Below are 15991 nucleotides of genomic sequence, written 5' to 3'. Positions count from 1 at the left end.
AGCACGAGCGTGGAACAACCGCTCATACCATCGAGTTAGATTCGTTTGTTCTTTCCAATTTTTGTTTTTCAACCTGTTAACAGAGTATCGTGAAGTATTTCGTAAAGCCAACGAGCAAATGTTCTCTTTGTGGGCATTTTTAGTATTTCGAGTTTGCACTGTTTTATTTCAGACACTAGTGCGAGTGTTATATGTACTAGAATAATTATTTCAAGGTGTTTTATTAACTCTCTGTATGTTTTGGAGATATTTGATTTATATATATATTTTTTTAAATACCTCGTGAAACATTTTGACGAAATACATAATCAACGAGTGAAAAGCGATTTTTGTTGACCAGTCACAACGTCTGCTTTTTAATTTCTTCCTTTAGAATTGTTAATATTACAAAAATATTTCCATTAACAATCGTTAAGTACACTACTTTATTGAGATATCTATTATAATATAAATTATACAAAATTTAAATAAATCCATTCTTAGCACCGTTATAAAATAATATAAATCCGTCTCGTTTAGTCCTTGGTAATTCTAGCGTTAAATCTTTACACCTCAAAGAATCGACGCGAAAAACGAAGAAAAAAACCTCGAACAGTTCGAACAATCTCTCGAGAAGTTCGAAAGCATGCCTGACCGAGGAGCGCATCGATCACGCGAAAGCGGCGAGCTCATTCGTTCATCGACGCGTAATAAAACCGATCAAACGACATGCTGTCCGCCATTAGAATACAAAAACCGGTTTCCGTTACAGCCGCCGCGTCGAAACCGTGGAGAACAATAGCCCGTCCATAAATCTCCTTACGTGTCGACGAAATTATTTGCCGAACGTCACGGATGCGGATCGACTTCCTGCGCACCCGGGACGGAGGGTGGGGGTTGGACATCGCGATAAAATCGGCGCCGGGCACAAAAATCGCTAGCTGCTTACGCGTCCGACCCGTCGGGCGTTCGTCGGAACTACTCCGGCGCGCGGGAAGGGGGGGGGGGGGGGAGAAAAAAAAATAGAACGACGGAACGAAATACCAAAATCGGAAGGGCGGTCGAGGGAGACGGGGGAGGGAGGGCAAGGTGAAAAACAAACCGGCGTAAAAAAAAAAAATATATATACAACACAGAGAGGGGAAAAAGGCCGTTGTATCGACGCGGAGGCGAGGATATTCAGTCGTTTATCGTTCGGTTCGACGGCGCGGCGATCGAATTCATTCCCCCTGGCTGAATACATTGCAAATATAATGGATACCGGATTATAGGGTTTTTGTTTCGCGAGCGGACCGGCAGAGGAGGGAGAGAGAGGGAGAGAGTGGGAGGGAGGGAACGGAGGAGGGGAGCGGCAGATGCGGGATTATTGTTTCATAACGGCCGCCGCGGATTTCTCCGGCCTTTGTTTTCCGCGTTGATGTGATTCGCCCGAAAATTGAGGTCACTCTTGAGCCTGTCGGCCGGTCATGCGATATCCCCCTCCCTCCCCTCCCCCTGCCCCTCCGCGTATTACCGCGTGAGCATCGCGATCGACGACGGTGCGCTCCGGTTCCGTTCCGCTCCGTTCTGCTTCGCTCTCTGCTTCGCTATCCGCGCTTCCCGATTATCAAATCGGCCCCCGAACCCAGCCGACCGTTATCGCGTCCGCGCCAACGCGAATGTATTAAAATATCCTCGGCTGTTAATTAATACGGGAACTCCCATCGATAGGCACTCTCAGGTAGGATAATCGCTCAGGATCCTACTCGTTCAACGGCCACGCGGTTTGCTATAACGCCCGCGCCACGATTCACCCTCTCGCGACTTACGTTTCCGCCGGCAACGAAAAACCTAGACTTTCGTATAGCGTTGGTACGTACGTGTTAATATTATATTGTATTATTATATTATCAGATTGCATATATTACATTTTATTATTAGTATATTATATACTATGTATATTACATTATATTGTCATAATATATCTGATACTCATACTATATTGTACTCACACGCACTGCAATTATAACTAATAGTATATACAATATTAACACACAAATCAAAGTACTATATAAATAATATTTAAAATAATTATGTAATACGGGAGGAAATATAAGTGGCTACTTACAATTCATAATATATCTGATACTTATACTATATTGTACTCGTACGCACTGTAAATATAAATTATACTATATACAACATTATTACAAGAATCAAAATACTACATAAATAATAGTTAAAATAAATATGTAATACGATGGGAAATACGAGTGGCTAGGTACAATTTGAAAAAAAGTTATTCGGTTCCGAATGGTGACCGAATATTTACGCGAGTGTACACGCGAATCTCTTCTACGAGACCTGGATGTTTTCTTTCAAAGCAAGACACTGCAGGAAGGAACAAAGGCTATCAACATCGAAGATCAATATTTTCTGCTTGAGACAAGCGACTGCATCCTCTGTCGCCGTACTGTTCATCAATATTTATCGAATACCAGCGTTTTATAAACAGTTGACAATGCTTTGACGATCCTGAGGGCATTTAGAAAATGAAGAGGTGTCTCTGGGAAGAATTTCTTATCAAAGTCAATGGAAGAATGGCATTTCCAGTTTAGTGTCTATCAATTTTCATCGGATTCTAGCATTTTTATTTATTTATTTAGGACTGAATAGGCATTATACAGTACAGCTCACCACCCCCAAGCTTTTATCGAATAATAATTTATAGATAGTTAACCCCCTGCCGTATTTTGACGAGTCTGGCTCGTCCTAGAGATTTCTATTAATATCTTCTTAACCATTTAACTGCGTCGATATATTTAGAAGATAAATGTTACGCGTTCTATCGATCATACCGTGTTCAATCTTTTCGATAATTGTTCTAAAATTATCCTAAAGCATGCGAAATTAATAACTATGTCACCATAAGCAATTTTACATCAATCGTAGGAGAGGTATATTTATTATAAGATACCGTTTCCTTATGACGTGTATATACGTCGCGCGCAGCTAACAGGTTAAGTATAAATGTTATTCTGTTCTTTTAAGCCGGAATAAAATTCTGTCCTCCGTGTCACCAGTATAAATAAACGAAGCCAAACGGTATAAATATTCTTCCTTTTCCGTCTAAAAAATTATTATAATAGAGAAAATGCTCATCCTTGTAACTATGAAGAAAATAGTACGGCAAGGGGTTAACAGTGTCTTCAGAATACTTTGAGAGACTCACGGTATTATAAAAATGAGAAGGATTTTTTCGGACTAATGTCCCATCAAGTTTGATAGCGGGTCATCTTGGTCACCGAATTTTCGAGTCCCACAAGGTTCCTAAAATTCGCAGTACCTCCTCAGACCGATGGCCCATCAGCCTGAACAATGACCAAAGCATCGGGTCACGTCGTCGTTCGTTCCCAGGTCATCTTAAATTCGACGCGGGAACACTTGAAACTGGAATCCGTCTGTTACGTGATAATGGCTCGGTGTTCCCTTCGTCCCCGTGGCAATCGGCGCTTCCACTGTCCAGAAACTACCCTCGAGACGAGCTCTCTCCCGCGCCGCTGTTTGTTAACCGTTCCCATTCGGTAACGGCGCGGCGCACGTGAGAACGTGGCTTCAGATAGGGAACGCGAGAAATCACGGCCGCTCATTACTTCGCAATCAGCGGTCCGTCTTATCAGCCACCGTTCCTCTCTCTCTCTCTCTCTCTCTCTCTCCCTCTCTCTCTCTCTCTCTCTCTCTCTGATATATATATGTATCTCTCTTGTTCTCACTCTCGTTGTCTTGTCTCTTCCTCTCTCCTATGGGAAAGTATGCGCGACCCGGGGCCATCCGGCTGCGGTTTGTAACAGTCGAACGATTGGTCGGGAGAGGGCGGATGGCACGGTAGAGGGAGAAACGGAGGGCTGAGTATTTTCGCAGTCCATTTGTTTTGATCGGATTTCCAACTGTCTCTCGTAATCCCACGGCAGTAAGCTCCCGCAGGCGTCGTCAGATTCCAATGAAAATCCTAACGTCTACATTCTATGCTGCACAAAGGCACGTTTCCGCGTGTTCGTGCCCGGTTGTTCGAAACCCTTTGAGCTCTCCATAGAACCGATTCCGAATTGTTTTGGTACTGAAATATTATCTACTTTTCTTCCCTGCTCCCTTTAATCTTCGCTGCGGGTCGTAATTGTGCGCTCATTTCAGCTACCTTCTCGAAATCGTGAGATTTTATTTCACGCATGGAAATTCCACCGATTTTTCCTATTTTGATGAATCTTTTAATTTGAATTTTAATGCTATATAAACAGATATTTCAGTTCAATTGCTCGATTAATTTTAGTAGTTAGATTATTTTTAATTTAATTGTAATAGGAGAAAGATTTTCTTTAGAAAGCTTTATAGAGTTAAATTCATTTATTTTATATTTCCTAGTTATTCGTTATTTTTAATTGGGAAATCAACATCACATTTTTCTTTTTGTAGTCAACGTGTTTCGAGATTTCAGTAGCTAGTAAAACTTACTATAGTGCGCTTTTACGGTGCAGCGGATAATTTAAACTAGGTTTACGGAACCCGTAAAAATGGCGGGTGACTAATTTCTTAATTTACGATCAGTCAAATTAAGTGCAGACATTTACGAGCTATTAATTTGATACATACATTACTATATGAGTTATTAATTCAATACATATATTTCTATATGAGTTATTCATTTATTATATATTTCTATATGAGTTATTAATTTAATATATATTACTATATGAGTTATTAATTTAATATATATATGATTTATTAATTCAATATATTATTATATATGTTAGTAATTTAATATATATATGACAGCACTCGTATAAAATTAGAATAAATGTCGCACCGTCACCCTCGCAAACCGATATAAAATATTTCCTCCTGGCATTCCAAAATTCTATTCCAACCCTGCGTCAGCTCGCAGCAAAGCAGCGATCGGCTAATCCGCGGCAGACAAAATCCCAAAAAGCAAACACACCTTCGCCATGCACGGCTGCTTAGCCCTCGGCTCGTAAACATCTGTTTCGCTCGCGATGCCGCGTTCCGAGCCGGCGAAAGAGATCGAACGATCCGCGTCGCGAGCGCTCACGTTCCCGAGCAAATTTCCCAGGGAACGGTGGAACTCACGGGCGCGACGGCGGCGGAGTTAGTATCCTTAAAACTCCACTTCGGCCGAATTACAGGTTTACAGCTCCTCCAGAATTTTTTCAGGTCCCGCTTTTATCTCCGCTTATCCCGCGAGCGCGCCGTCTCCCCTCCCCTCCCCGCCCCTCCCCTCCACTCCTCTCCTCGCGAAATCCCCTAACCGGGCTGAATTTTTTTCGACGTCCCGCGGCGCGCCGCATCCGCCGCATTATTTACTCTCACGCGCGTTCACCGGATCCGTTTCCATCCGCGAGATTGTTTCTCTGCTCGGCATCTGCGCGCGCGGTAGCAATGTTTATCATCGTTCAGATGCTCGGTGTTGCGTTGCGAATCGCCGCGCGAGACGCTCTCTTTTACCAGCGTCGGTGCTTCTCCGTGCTTTTACGGAGGGCGAAGAGGGGGGGGGGGGGGGGGGGGGTGGTTCCTTCGCGTGTGCAGGCGATGGGATCGAACAACGGGTTTACGGGGGTTCCTTATGATCCTTCCGAGCGATGGACTTGTATCTGTTCGCAGTTTATGGCCGCTGCCGTCGACGAAAAAACCGAAATCGACGATCTGCTGCACGATGACTTTTGTTAACGTGCAAGGAAAATTATTGCGAATTTTTAAGGCTAAGATTGTTCGAAGGTTATTGTGTAGCAGGTCGTTGAATTCGTTTTTAACGCTATGAGTCAAAAATACAGTTTCTTGTCGAGTAAAGAATATTTTTAAATTTTTATTATTGCACTTTGGTTTTGTCAAAGTGACTAATTAACTTTTAGTCAAAATATTCTTCTGCCAGATTATAATAAGTGCCTTATGAAAATCAATGCGATTGTTAGGATTCCAAGGATCTCAAAATGACCTTATTAATGCGTCTTTTAATAAGACCAGGACAAATCGATTTCTTTCTTTTCTTTAACGCCTCCATTTTTATACCATATCCCACAAACTGCTCTTTTAGTATCGACGGTGCCGGCCGCCGTTTCACCGAGGACAAGAGTAGTATACCAGCAACGGTGCTCGATGCGTATAATTGAATTTGCAGTCCGCAAGTGGCAGGCGACGCGTAATCTCGTGCAACACGCATCTCGCCGCTGCTCGCCGGAGCGTTTCCAGTCGGGAACCGCAACGACGTTAAACGATACACAAGCGATTATCGTACGGGAGAGACTAATCACGCGACCCCTGTGCAGCCTCTATGAAATTTGCGGAATTTCCCGCGTCTCTCGCGAAGCAGACGTTCCTCGGCCCGTGAAAGGGATGCGGCCGAAGATCATACCTACGAGCTCGCCCTCTGATCCGCCGCCACTGCGAATTTAATCTCACCTTGGATCTTTCCTTTCATTGTCAAGATTCTGTCCATAAAGGGTGTCCCAAAATTCACGCAAGATTTGAATTTTGCGCCATTTATGCGGTAAAGTGTTGCCAACCAAAAAAAAAATACAGAATGACAGCTGACAGTTCAGGGTTATTAAAGATGGAGCGCTACACAAAAGAACAACGCATTTTTATTGTCAATAAGAAATTTACAATTTTTAATTATAAATCTGTGTTTTCTATCAAAATTACTTCTTGCGTGAAGTTTGGGACACCCTTTACAAGCAATAATAGAGAAGGGAGACATTAACTTGGCCTAATGAAACATCTTGTTGATTGGTGTCGATCATTGCATGCTTTGGATTGGTTAATTTGTAATCTAATGGTGTTCTTAATTAAAAGGTCCTTTTTAGTCATTTATAAGGATATTTTTCGATATTTATATTTAATATTTTATATATCTTTTTTTGAAGCAATGTTAGTATATTCTTCATAGAGCGAGCAAGTACTTCATAGAGTTTCCGGTGCAATTTTATTTATTTTGCTTTCGCTTATTTGAAAATTATTTTATTAATTTAAGGCTTCGTAATTAGAGTTCTATCGATCTAGCGTTAATAATATTAATAAGTTCAAATAAATGTATAAAATTGCGGTATTTTTAATACTGTTAGCAAAATCGCTCTTAATTAAAATAGCAAAATCTTAGATTTCATTGTGTTTCGAAGCAAGATTTTTTTTTATCGCCACTCTACTATACTCGATACTACGAACAATCGAAGAAGAAAAGGGTTAAAGTACCATCCGAGTACTTTTACGAATCGCTTCTAATTTGTTCAAATAACCGGAACAAACTTCCACTGTTAGCAAATCGACTTGTTCAAACTTCTTCGAATTCGCGGCGATTTTAAATATCCAGGGTGCCGGTTGAACACCGGTTATCAGTGTTAGCAACATCGCCATTAATTAGGTGAACTTCGACGACCCCGTGGCATCGCGAGACCGCGATTAGATCATCCCGTCGATCGAGCAGCGCGCGGGTATCGCGTTTTAACGGGGAACGATAGAGCCCGGTTCCATTAAGGGTCGCAGGTAACGTTAATTGATTATTATTGGAAAGATATTGTTACCTCATTGGCACCTGTTTCGAACAGGTATCGGTATCAAATGGCACGCCGGGAACGGGTGTACCGTTGTTTCCACAGTCGGCGCACACGGGGCCGGTACGTGTAATGCGCCGAAAATTGAATCACTAGGGCCAATCTTTGGAACTATGCCACGCCAAGCCCGAACGTCAAAGTCAAAGTTTTAATTGAAATCAACGCCGTAACCAGCGTCACGTGAATTTGGTCAAAGAGAGAGAGAGAGAGAGAGGAGGGGGTTTGGGGGAGGAGTGGGGAGGAGTGGGGGACCACCCCTTCGACTAGTTTCATGCACTCGATCTCACTTAACTCTTGAACCTATTAGTGCTGCATCGATTATGTTATGTACCGGAATTATGTGGCTGACACGCGGCGCTACTCGCAAGTGTGCGCGTAAACCGGTGCCCGATTCCCGCGGCAATATCGTCCCGGGGAAATTCGCTAGCCAATAATAACGTCGTCACGCATCAATCTTGCGAAATCGCTGTCCCGGATATAAATCTTCCAGTCGGGAATCGTTCCCGTTAATAATGCCACCCTCCCCGCCCACCTCCGCGTAGAATCAAATCGCCCGCAATTTATTAGACCTAATTGGCGACGTCGAATTAAAACGGCTGAAAAATATTAACTGGCCATCGCTCGGAAAATTACCGACTGTCCGCCGCTGAGAGATCACCGTAATCCTTCTCGCGGATCCCGATCGACGCGCGGAATATCCCGCTTCCAACGTTTCCGGACCACGATCGCACTTTTTCACTCGCGAAATTTTTATTAGCGACTGCTATGCAGTTTGCTGCTGTTTAAAATCCATCGATGTATTCGTCTTCTATGGTTGCAACGGCTAGAAGACTTTTTAATTGTAATAATATTTTATTAGAAAAATAAATGACAATGAAATGAGTTCCTATTCGGATTTGGATTCGTTCGATTAGTGACGTAGTAAATTAGTATTAAAAATTTAATTGACTCGAAATGTTTGCTCTGGTATGTGTACTTATTATCGAGGAAAATTATTGGATTTTTTAATCGACTAATTCCTTTTGTGAGAAAATAATTTTCTCTCGCGGAAAAGTGAGAATCGAGAAAATATTTTAAATATATTTTCAAAAGTTTGTTTCACAAAGTACTTGGTTATTAGTCTAAGTCTTCGTTAGATCTTAGACTAATTAAAGTATGCCAAAGGGTTAAATGTACCCTGTTTTTCGCAATCGGTGCATAAATAGTACCAGCAGCATAAACATCATCGGTCCGGTCGAGCGAAAGCAGTGATTTAAAAATTCCGTGGCCTCCTCGGAGTTCGAAGATTAAGACTGTCGCTATGACTTCTCGTTAATGAATTTATGATTCGGCAAAGCCTCGGCGGGCCGCGCGAAACGTTCATTTGGAATGCTCGCGGCAAGTCTCGGCTATTTATCTTTGAAATCCGCGAAGTATACTCGAATTTCCCCGTTGTTAATGGTTGTTCGAGAGGGTGGTGGTGGGGTGGCAAATAAACAACGGCCCCCGAAAGCAGCGCAATGAAAACCGCTTTTACCGGACTACCGTATGAAATATCGAGGCTTTCCCCCCGTGGGCGTGGAGATCGGATATCGAGGTCTCTCTGCTCGGATCGAGATTAAACCTTTTCGAAGGTCGGCCCCGGCTAACGAAGGCGAGCGGCAGGCAGGCAGGCAGGCAAGCAGGCAGGCAGCAGGTCGCTGTGACATCTGTCAACCCCCGTAACGGGGCAAGTTCATTATGGCGTTCAGCAGGGCGCCACGTCATTTATTTCAATTACTGCCAAACGCTAAAGCTGAATCGGCAGACCACGGCCTCGATCATTTACGAACGTCATTAATGGCCGCCGTCGTTCGCCGGGAAGGCGCTGAAAGTGTCAGACTACGCTGTACCTGCGGCGCCAATGGAGTTTCTCGAACTTCCTGGCCGGTGGAAAAGACGACGCCATGCTAATTTGCATCGTTAGGGTCGGCATCTTACATACAGTCGCGTGGACGTTATATTTCTAGGTTAGAAAATAATTTTAAAAGACAATGCAATGGTCATGCTATAGTCGATACAGTAGACTTTAATTTTTTTATTTTTATGGAAGTCCATTTTCTTCAATCATGATTATCGATTTTACGGACGCGAACTAAATTATAAAATTGTACAGATTGTATTAAAAATTGTATTTAACCTACATCAATTTTTCTTAAATTTTCATTAACTTATAAAATAAATTTCCACCATTATTCTGCCTTATATCAAAAATTCATTTAATCGATATTATCTCAGTACAATGAATTAACTTAAATTTTTACCAAACTCAATTCTATTTTTACAACAATTAGCTAAACCATAAAATTGTATCGCATCCTATTAAATTCGCTTAAAGCCATTCCAATTTGAAGCTATGTGGCATTTTCCATGCACGCGCTAGAGCACTTACCGCAAAGAAATTTAACGTGATCAATTTTCTCTACGCGAACACGCGAGAACCAATTTATAAAACGTGATCGTCGGCGCCAACGCGCCCGCGGACAAAAATGACCGCGCGTCGAACAGGTCAACGACCAATGCGAAAGAGAAACAGGAAAGATAATCTTTCGGAGCGAGGCAACGGGAATTTGCATGGCGAAGATTGTAGCTGCAGGTGCACGGAAGTTGCAGCGAAATTTCAAGAGAGATAGAGAGAGAGAGAGAGAGAGAGAGAGAGATTAGTTGGCCCGGTATTGTCGAAAACTCGATAGTATTTTCATTCGCGCCTGTCTCTCGCATAACTCGCTTTTACAATGCAAATCTTCGGGTCATTCAATTTCGAAATTTTCTAGTCAGCTCGCCTTCCTCGCGTCGGTATCTCGTTCCGCTCTTTTTCGCGCAACAGCCACCGTGAAAATTATTTATTCTATCTTTGTGTAAAGCCGTGGGTGGATATTGTCTTCGGCGGCATTTTGAACGCGAACCGCGGCGCTAACAAAGTTTCCCCGCAGCTTGTTGCCGATGCAAATGTTTGCAAAGGCTTGGAAAAATGTTTCTACAATGCAAATTCGTGACTGACTGTTGGAATTTCCGATCCGGGTCGCGCGGGCGCCCCTTCTCCCTCCTTTTTTCCCTCTCTCTCTCTCTCTCTCTCTCTCTCTCTCTCCCTCTCTCCGGTAATTCCGATCATTCCGACAATTATTTGGGCAACGGTTAGAATATTCCGGTCGGCGTACGCCGGCATCGGGAACTATAACACAATGGGTCGCGGTCGTCGGGCATCATATGTCACGTTAAGAAGATCAAGGAATCGTCTCTTCGGCATCTGTGCCCGTATTAAGGGCGCAGTTACATTGTCCGCTTCGTGAATAAAAGATGAGCGAACGTTCTCAATGCGGCCATGAATATGGATGCGGAAATTTTGATGAAATTTGTTTATTGTCGTGCCGCTGGTACGCCCGCGTGCTCTCCTCTCTCTCTCTCTCTCTCCTCTCTGCACACCGTCTTTCTCCGCCTCGATTTCGACCGTGGCCAATTTCCTTGTAAATAAATAGACCCCGTATTAAATATTAATATAAAGCTCGGGGCCAATTTTTTCGCGTTAGTTCCGGGGAAGTTGCTCGCAGTTGCCGTAGCAGAGAAACTCGTTAGGGCTGATTTAATGCCGATAGTATTCTCTCCCTCTCTCTCTTTGCGCGATTCCCACGGCACGGCTCTATCCCGCGCGGAATAAAGAAAACACGGCGCGGGAGAGTCTCGGCCGCGCCGCTCAGGAAATTAATGCCGGGAAATTCATTCGAACAGTTTCGTAACAGGTTCTCGATAACTGGATTTCAATTCGCCCGGAGGCCGGGCTTGATTGAGCAATCTCGTGCCTTTATAATATAGGGCCACACGCCAAGATATATGATAAACCGGAGCAACCCAGACGTTCAGAAGTTTCACTACGGGTAATCAGCTTGCTTATCGGATTTTCCGCGCGCCACGCCGCGCGTCTACCTCCTCCTTTCCCTCCCCCTCCCGCCGTTGCCTCGTCCTGCCTCGCCTAGCCTGCAAACCCTTAAATAAACGCCGGATTACTCGGAACCTGAAAAACCCGGGGCGCACATTCAACGGAATCGCCTTTACAGATTGCTCCTCTAACGCGCCGGGTATCGCGCTCTAATCCTTTGAGTGGTTAACTCTTTAACGGATATTAATATTATACCCTACGAACTCCCAATTAATATCGCCACTTATCCGCGCCGCGAGTGACTCTCATCTTCAACGAAATCTTATTCAGGATTTATCTGCCACGATCGTCGACGAGCGCGAAACGGCGACGTTCATGGGGTCCGAGCTTCGATGTTGGCACTGCGATATTATTTTCTTTCATTTTTGCTTGATGAGGATTTTATGCATTTTAGTTATAATTTAAAGTGGTAAAAGTGACAAGCGTTTTAATATGATCATCTATTATTTTTAATCTATTGATGCGATTTAAGGGCGGATGAAATTAATATTTGGTTTCCATCTATTGCAATTGAGGTAGACAATTTTTATTTTACAGAAGAATCATTGGGTTATTTATCAGGCGTTATTGCATAACGATTTTAACTTCGTCTTAGTGTAATTTATATTATAACCTATCCACTTTCAACTATAATTTCGTTAAAATATTCTACGAAGACTATATTTTTGGAGGAGGATGATACAGTGTAGAACAAGAGGTTTCCACATCGTAGAAACTGTATTCATTTAGCTGCTTGCAAAAATGTAATTATACAATATTAATCTTCCAAATGGTATTAGTATTAGTACATTGGCTTATCTCTGCATAGACAAAGATAAATAAAATGAAAATAAAATTTGAATATACCCTTCTCTTAGCAAACATGCAATTTTTTTCCATAAAAAGTTCGTTAAAGTGTCAAAAATTTACCTAATTCGCGTACACAATTTAAAAATTGCCAATCTCGTCCAATCTCATTCGAATGAACATCTGATTAAAATAAAAACATAACAGCGCGAAATACACTGTAACAAGGAGAAAGACCATAACCAGCAATAATTATATTACAGAATCGCTATAAGAATTTCGCTCTCATGATTTACCAACAAATATCGTTCGCATTGCTCCATACTAATATAATATCCAACGAACTCGTCGCCGAACAAATAACGCGAAAGAGTATACGGACATTTCGACGATTCCCGGAACACGCACTTGTTCGTATAATTTTCAATTGTAATGCACACAAAGGTGGAACGAAGTTTATTAACCGAATCCGTTCGCTGAAATAAACGCTCGTTGCTTGTTCATCGAAAATAATTGCATAAAGGTTCTCCTCCCCCCACCGGCGCGATCCGCCAATATTTTTGTTGTACTCCCATTGTTCCAGCCGCTAGTTATAATGGCTCTTGCCATAGCGGAGGGCCGCGATCATAACAGTATTAATCACCCGGCGGGGACGTGCAGCCGCGATACACGATTTGGCAAAGGCCGGTAAGAGTCCGTTCAGGAAATGTTTCCGGATTGAGTTATCTGCCCGACTCATCCCCGTTTCAATTCGCGAAACCTATTAGCCGTAATTTACGGCCGCTATCCGGAGAAGCATAGCACCGAGACCTTCCACCCCTCTCCGCCCCCCTCCTCTGACACTTACGAGCCTCTGCCAAATCGGCGATCCCGGCATTCCATTTTTAATCACGAAAGAATCCGGGGGAATCGGTTCCCAGACCAATTCCTCGTGCGAGAGGTAATTTGACCTGGTTACACAGTCTTGAGCAGTGATTAAGTTAACCCCTTGACGACGAGTACTGTGACAGGGTGGCAGACTCGTGACGGACGTTTTTATTAAATCGAAACAAGATTTGATTCGCCTGTCTTCGAAATTTGGGAATTAAGGTGAACGGAGACAATGGGGAAAGGAAAATCCTTTCGTTTCCTGAAATTATGAATGAGATTATTAACAACGAAAAAGTCTTTAAATAATAAGCAGTGTCGAGCATTGAACAAATCAACCCCTTAACTCTTTGCATCAGAACAAGTAGTCAGACTCATGACGATCTTTTCTATTAAATCCAAACCAAGTCTCTAAATAAGTAACCTAAAGAGTTAATTGAATAAATTCCTTCCGACTTTTATTATACTTATTTGAAATGCAATAAGCTTTTACAAAAAGCAAAAAGGTGATGGTCGTTTAATGCGACGGTCACTCGACCCTCGACGCTCTGTCCTCGCGACAGAACGCGAGATTCTCTGCTGGGAAGGTGGCGCTCTTCCAGTCCGGCCACGTGGGCTTAATTATGCGAAATAATTAGGCGAGCTGACTGGGAAATATACGGGGCTCGCTTAGGTCCCGGGGAATCGCGCTCTCGGCAGCGCGGATTGCGGTCGGCCGCGAGACTCTCCCGTGCAGCTAGTAGGAACTGCGCCAGAGAGTCGGCGGCTGCAGCTGCAGGGGAATGCAGTTTCGCGGCCGCGGGAGCCACGGTGCTCTCGACTGCACGGGGGCACGGCCAGGTGAAAACGGTTGAAAAAGCAGAGCCACTTCGGTTCTGCGTAATTATGCCGCGCCTGCTCGATCCCGCTATGCTCCGGCTGATGTTCTGAAAACACGCGTCACTTCTGCACGCACCAAAGCGATTACGGCAATTGCGACCATAACGTTCCGACGCTGTTCACATCGTCGGGCGAACATCTCGGGGCTGCGTTTTTTTTTTCCCGCCGCGGATGCAGCCTTTGCATTGTTTTCGCCGTTGTCCTGACGGCCACCGCGGAGCCGATTCTACGATTGATGCGGGAACGTTTTAACCGTTCGCCTAATTCGTCTTTGCGTATACGGTGTATGATTTTTGGAAATGCAGACATAGTAGGTTTACTAGATAGCCGTCACGGATGTAGATAATTTTTTAAATACGAGCTTATGTTTTAACAGTATTTTTTTAAATGATTGTGGGTGGTTTATTTTTATTTTATTATTATTATTTTTATAATAATCGTGACATCGAATTTTTTTTTGGCCATGTTCCGAGTACTCGGAATATTGTATTGTAATATTTTTATACACAAGTACTATCAAATTCTGTTGAAACTTTCAAGGACGGTTAACCCCTTCCTATACTTTAACGAGTCTGACACTTGACGTAGATTTTTGGTAATAATTTGTTAAGTGTGAATGCTAGTTCATTCTTTTTAGTCTGAATAAAATTCCTATTCCACACGAATATTCGTCTGAACAAAAAGGCTTAAAGAATGAAACTTTTACATTATATGGCAAAAAGAACTCTGCAAAACTCTGTAAAAAGTAAATACAGATATTAACTATCCCTATTAACTACAATAAATATAAATTTTCTCACTTATGCCAGAATTAATTAAACGCGCGCTAAGAAATCCCGTAGCAAAGGGTTAATCAACAAGTAGTATCTAATATCTCGTATCTCGTATCGAATAATTAGAAAATAATTTTACATCCGAAAAACTGATCCCAGAACAACGGGAGCGATCGAGAACTATGGAGAACGGCGCGAGGTAGCCTAATTCACGAGCGTGTCGACAGGACGCAGAGGAATTTATCGCAGTTCGAAGATCACGTTCGCGTCTCAATTTCCCCCGGCGAAGTTTCCGCTTTGTGGCCCGGCGGAAATGCCGTCGCCCGAATTCTTCTCATCCCCCCCACGCGGCCCTTTGAACGCGCAAGGTAGATTTTTCCAAGGCCGGCGTGCCGGTCCGTTCGGGCGCTCGGCTCGGTAAATCTGGGCGAGACCGTAAACGTATCTGAGGCATTCGGAGGGTGGTATCCGTGGCCGGGAGCTGAATGTACCGAGGGAGGGCGGGAGGGGGGAGCGGGGGGTGAGTGTTCCCCGTCGAAAAACTGCGGCGAAATCGTTTCCTCCGGGGCCGCTCGGATCGCTGCAAAGAGATTATCTCGGTAAGCAAGCCTCACGAACCATTTGATCGCTCGTTCCAGCCATTCTCTCCTTCCCCCCCCCCCGTTCCCAACCCCCGGGATTCACCTTAGACATCGGCCGGATCTCTCCACGGCTCGTGCACTTTGCAAAACGAGTTCCGCCTTGAGATCAAGTCGCGCGAGAGAAAACGCCCGTCGACCAAAAGATATCAAAATCCCCCTCCGCTTTCACCTCGCCCTCGCCGTCGCCCTCCCTCCCCCGCGGGAGCGTCCCATTCGCAACCCCTCGGTTCTTCTCGGCGCGATGATGTTTCAGCCAATCGGTCCGAGCGGTGGCCCCCGTACCGTGCCCGCCGTGCGTTGTCCGATCCCTGATGTAATTGACCGAGAGCGAGAACTTTTTTTTTCGTCGGTAAGGGGGGGGGGGGGGGGCTATGGACGCCGGCCTGCATCATTAGCCACGTGTCCCTCGTGATCTTTCGCCTTGCGCATACAGCCGCCGGCGTTTTTTTTTATGGAAATTCAAATGGGACACTAAATCTCGAAATTCAGTGACCCCTTAATCCGCGGACCGCCGTGGCC

General features: G+C 43.9%; 1 protein-coding gene across 1 annotated transcript in view; it reads right to left on the bottom strand.

Annotated features, from left to right (window-relative positions):
- LOC144467651 (neuroendocrine convertase 1) overlaps positions 1-15991 on the bottom strand; it is a 38162-nt gene that overhangs the window by 21682 nt on the left and 489 nt on the right. The gene's annotated exons all lie outside the window — the stretch shown is intronic.

The sequence above is a fragment of the Augochlora pura genome, chromosome 3, assembly GCF_028453695.1.
Source record: "Augochlora pura isolate Apur16 chromosome 3, APUR_v2.2.1, whole genome shotgun sequence".
NCBI lineage: Eukaryota > Metazoa > Arthropoda > Insecta > Hymenoptera > Halictidae > Augochlora > Augochlora pura.
Note: the sequence above shows the minus strand (reverse complement) of the source record. Positions and strands in the feature narration are given on the sequence as shown.